The sequence below is a fragment of the Watersipora subatra genome, chromosome 2, assembly GCF_963576615.1.
Source record: "Watersipora subatra chromosome 2, tzWatSuba1.1, whole genome shotgun sequence".
Taxonomy (NCBI): domain Eukaryota; kingdom Metazoa; phylum Bryozoa; class Gymnolaemata; order Cheilostomatida; family Watersiporidae; genus Watersipora; species Watersipora subatra.
The window spans coordinates 17518937-17524936 of NC_088709.1; positions in this window are offsets into that span (position 1 = coordinate 17518937).

Below are 6000 nucleotides of genomic sequence, written 5' to 3' on the forward strand. Positions count from 1 at the left end.
AAAACTCTTTTCGAAGTTAAAACTATATTTTTACTGAACCATAAAGCGAACAACAGGCATATGAATTTTCAAAATTGTTATTCTTATATATATAGACCCATGTCAGTTATAGCTGAGAATTTCAATATATAACAAAAAGTGATACTCAATTGTCAATCAATATATCAGGGTATAACTTTGGAGATGTTTGTCTATATTCTATTGCCTATCATATGTCTCACTTTTACATGGAGGCTTTTTCATAGCTGGTTGATATCCTCGTCCATGTTTCATGAAAATTGCTTGAATGTCTCTATATCATAAATTTACCACCATGCTATTATAACTTATCGTAATTGAATAGCACAGCGACAATTGTGTCCGTATTGAGGAGTTGTCAAATCATTATTAAAACAACTCTCATGTGTTCAAGTTACATTAGGCCTATGGCTGATATGTACATTTGTATATTGTAGGGTAGCGGGCAGTAGATGGGAAGCAAAGGTAGACAGATCCTTAGTCTTTACCATAGATATAGTAAACCTTAGATTGGCGAATAGCTATCATTACAATGGAGCAAAAGTGAGGCCTATAATTGGCTGTTGTTTTCACGACGTTATGTCGTAGTGATGTGCATCACAGCATCAAAGCCTTCATTTGAGCAATAAGTTTAGTAGTGGAAGCACGCTTGGCATGCTAGTTTTTAAGTCATAAACGTAACAATAAGACCGAATTCTTAGTGAAATGTCATCAGAAGAGACCACAACACCCCAGGTATTTCCTCAATTGCCCATAACGAGACAGAACTTCAACTCAAAACAAGAAGTTCTCAACAATATCATAAGCTATCTATGCCGATTAAAGACACCAAGCTGAAAGATGCTAGTGGCAAATAATAGGAAAAACATCATCATTTCGTCATTGGTTTTGAGTCGGCACCCAAATCTGTACATGGCATTGCTCAATATCTTTTCAGCAACTACCTTTACATCAACCACTTTCTAACCTTTAAGATCAACCAGGATCACATTGAGACTCTGTTTTTTACAATACAATCTAAGGGTGGCTATAACAATAACCCGGATGTGCAATGCTTTAGATCTGCACTTTGAGCACTGTTCATAAAAGCAGATATCACACCAAGTCCCAATGCTAATTGTACTGATCTTGATGTGAGCAGGGCTCAAAAAACTGGCCAACTCCTGCTACATTCTCTGGCTAGAAAGAAAAAGAAAGAAGAGACAAAAGCTGAGGAAGGTGAAAATGAGGAGTTCGGTGATGAGGATTTTTTTCTAACTCAAATGTGATGAGTGTATCAAGTTCTTGACCGATGTAGAAGTAGTGGGAAGTAGAAATAGTGATGACATAACCCTAATCTCAGTTAAAAACAAAGGAGGATTGGTGACCAGATTGATAGGTCGAATATGTATTGCTGCAGAAAAGTGCCTACGTTCACACATGGATAACTATGGTATCACATAGAGAGCTTTTAAACAAGTAACAGACAATAACATACATGTCTTATTACATAACCTCAAACAAGGTTTTATATGTACAGTGCATGCCAACAGTCTACTCAACACTATAGTAAATCGCTATACTAAAATCAGAATACACTATGCCGCTTCAAAGCAAGAATCTAGTTCAACCAACCTTAGACAAAAACTATCTCGTCTATTTATTTTCAGTCATGTCTAATGGGTGTTTAATACAGCGGTCTAGCTTAACTGCTTCTAAATCTCATTTGATTCATTAGTTTGTTATTAGTTTAGTTTCTATGTGGTCACTCTTTGTATTATCAATGATATAGAAGCTTCTAAATCATTGATATTATCCATTACCATGTGTGTAAGATTTTTGCCTTTCTCATCCAAAGCCATTACAGTCATACTTCGACTTACGAGCTTAATGCGTTCAGAGACTGAGCTTATATGTCAATTTACTCGTATGTTGGTGCAATTTATTTATATATAGAACAATTAAATATATATTGATTGGTTTCCATACTCTAAAAATGCAAATAAAACACTCAAAACAATATATTGTAACAAAAAGAACATGTTGGTTATTGTCCTGACTTACCACATGCTTTCAAAAAGCAACAAATAAAAAATAATGCAAGGAAATGTGATTAATTAAAATGTAAAATTAAATACATACAATAGCAGCTAAGGCAAGCATTTGCCAGAGAGGGAGAGATAAGTTATCCTTCATTACAACGGTTGACTTTGATAAATTTGGATTTTATCCAAGTCTTAAAAGCCAAACTTGATAGCAAACATAAGAGCAAACTTTAATCTTTAACTTAACGTAATTAAAATTTCTTCGGCGTTCATAGTTTTAAGTTTCTCGCTGGTTAGCTAATTTTTCTTTTGTTTTGCTCGCACGACCAGCCGGCCGTTTTAAGAGAAACCTATCTAAGGGCGTTTGCCTTTGTCGCCCTTTCAACATGTTGCGATCAGGATGAACACAGGTGTCGTCACCAAGGGTTAATGCACGACCACTAGCCAACTTGTCTGAATGTCTATTTTTATAGTCTTGATAGATAGCACCAGCCTTTTTACGTAGCATCGTTTCAGTTACGCAGTCACCGGCCAATTGTTTGTCTTTTATCCAATGCCTGAGCAGTCTCTCCATCAGCGGTCGTGAAGATCGTTGCGTCGTTTAGAAACTATGGTTAGTCCTTTTACAAATTAAATGCCTTGAATATAATCCTTGTGTTTGATAATTGTGGATGTATTTCTGTCATATTGCCGAGCTAGCTCAATCACGCATACACATTTCACATATTTGTCAATAATTTTCCGTTTAATATCAATTGTTATCATTTGCTTTTTCTTTGCATTATCTATCCTTTTACTGGCAAACTTTCGGTCTACGCACGGTACTTTTAATTCACATAATTCTGCACTGAAAATCGCGCACAAAAAACATGGTACAAAAGTATAATCTGAGCAGTTAAAAAATACAGAGTGATGCTGTTCTCATAAAACACCTCCGACATACTTGGCAACTGACTCATGTGCTCATATCTCAAACATGGCTCGTATGTTAGTGCTAAAACTTGCTTAAAAGCTAGCTCGTACCTCACGTTTCTCCTACGTTAGGGCACTCGTAAGTTGAAGTATTACTGTATATAAGTTTTACACATTTTCAATAAAATATGCAGTCTCAGATGCACAAACTATGGAAAAATTGAGCAGTTTTTAGCGCTAAGTCCATAGGAGTTAATAGATCAGCTGATTCGCTTTGCACATCACCATGACGTTGCGTCATGCTAATTATAGGCCTCACTTGTTTTGATTATTCGCATATCTAGGGTTTACTATATCTATGGTCTTTACCAAGTCTTTGTTACAGCCATGGTTCTCAGGTTATAAATTTTGCGGATTCACAACTAACTCATTTTTAAAACGGATGGTTTGCTCAATTTTATGCTAGAGTTTCTATATATATGTTTCTATATACAAAGCCAAATAAATTTAATTATGATGGAATTTTAACTTTATAAGCTCACATGTAATAGAGGTTTTGGCAGTTAAATCTTGCAGATTAGTCTTATCATCAGCCAAAACTCGGTAAATTATAAAAAGCTTTTAACTACAGCTTATGCTTCAAACGTGTTAATTTTATTGCAGTATGCCTACTTCAATATGCTAATAAATATATTATACAGTTATTTAACTGGATGCTGGCAAAAACGTTGATAGATTGGAGTCCACAAGAAGAGAAAGCGCTACAGCAGAAAATCTTAGTATGTATATCACGTAAGGTAGCTAAATTAACATAGCTTTTCACTGTATAATTTAGATGAATTATGAGAAGTTATGCTACTTTTACACTCAATGCAGTTTATATGCTAAATACACTCCCTTGTAATATTTTCACTTGCTGAAGTTTTTCTATTTTATCAATTGATCAGTAGATATATTACAAGTTTAAAACATATTTTGCAAAAAATACAAAACATCTAGTACAGATTAATTCGTTCAATTTTTTCAATCATCACATATTAGCACCATCATGGCAGTCCTACATCTTGAAATGGTAGCATTTGTACATTCAATGACAAACCGTCATATAACTTTTAGTGACTGTTATTATTCTCACCCAATCAATTTTCACACAGAAGTCCATTGGTTTAGATAGGCCAATGCCATTCCAGGGGTAGTATAACTCATTGATTACAATTACATACATGTACTTTAATTTTAGGATGTATGAAATAATAAATGGCACGATGAGTGCGTGTTTTGCCTGCGTGTGGGTGTATTGTATACGTAAACAGATCTTCTACAAAGTAGAGTTAAAAGGACATGAACAAAGCAATATACTCTAGGAAATATTAGAAATTATCATTATGTACTTGCATGTTATGAATAATCATTATGTTATCATATTTGTAATATGTTTAGCTAAATATATCAGAAGCCTAACACTCAGCCTGTGATAAGTGGGTTTGCACAGAGTGTCAGAATGATGAGGAAAAAGATGTCAGCTACTATAAACATGTATTGTAAATGTTAGGACTCACCATAAATTGATAAGTTAGCTGTATATGTGCTATTATATATGTATGTATATGCAATATGTAACAGCAATATGTATATTACTATTATTATCCTATTGCTATTCTTGCAATAGCAATAGGATAATAACCTTCTCGTAAAATGGATATATCGAAAAAAGTTTATTTCAACAGCAAGTGCTGTTGAAAAAACAGCATCTTATTGCAAATTTTCAATAAACTGCAAGATACACGAGAATATTCAAATCTTTTGACATTTTTGAATTTCTACCGCTGAAAGTACTCTAACAGACTATCTCATATATATATATATATATATATATATATATATATATATATATATATATATATATATCTTATATCCTTTATCTACAACATGATGAAAATTTATTTTTTAAATACTAATGAATTCATGTTATTATTATTTTTGTTCTACAAGGTCTGATTTGCTTTTGTTAACAATAGTCAAATAAAGCTGAGATCAAAACAAATAAATTTGTGATTAAACACCTATACATGTATTTGTTTTATTATATTCTTTATTTTAATCATTTGTTATGATCTGTCAGAGGAATTAAACATTAATCTTTAAATATGCATTTAAGACATTTCACATTGATATTAGTCAGTTATTAAAGTTATGATTGAATGTATTATTGCGTAGTCAAATTGCTGGAAAACTTTCTAGTGATTTGCTATATGAGCTATGTATATAGCACATATATAAAAAACACATATGCTATATGTGTTTTTTCATAATTGTTTCTTGTACTACTGTTTGCACTGTTATATATAGTACAAGTAGATATACTACCTTCTGTTACTCTATGCTAGCTTAGTTAGGTGAGAAGCTGTTGAAAGCATGTATCAATTCTCACTACTTTTTCCTACTGTAACATTGGAGTATTGTTCGGCTCAACATGGCTGCATTTATTCTTTGTGCTATTAGTCATACACTAAAAATCAAAATTGGTACAACATTGTTCATAAAAGTGTAAAAACATGCTATGGGTGAGCTGGTATTGAGTATTATGAGAACATGAAGTGAGTGCAAAGTAGACCATGTTTTGTGTTACCCGCAAAACCGCATTGATGGTTAATTGTTTATTATGAAATTATATGGGAACATATCAGTGCATTTGTTACAGCTATCAATAGCAGTGGGTTACTGTGCAAGAGTCAAGACCAAAAAGGCTAGTATGAAACTCAGGCTACAATGGCTGTTTGAGTTTGTTGATTCACATCTCAGAGTTGATACTCTCTTCAAAAGGCCCATTAGGCTTGGCCCAAAATCATGTTTTAGGGGGGGGGGGTTTCAGACCATGGGGCACTGTCAGTGAATTTGCTACTTGAGGGGGGGGGGTGGTTTACAGCCAAGCCAGTAAAAGGGCCTACCCTGAAAATTTTGCAGAGCAATTTCTTTCATTGATTGGCCTGATTAGCTGTTCACCTAGATACATACAGGATACATATGCTATAGGCTTAGTGGAAAT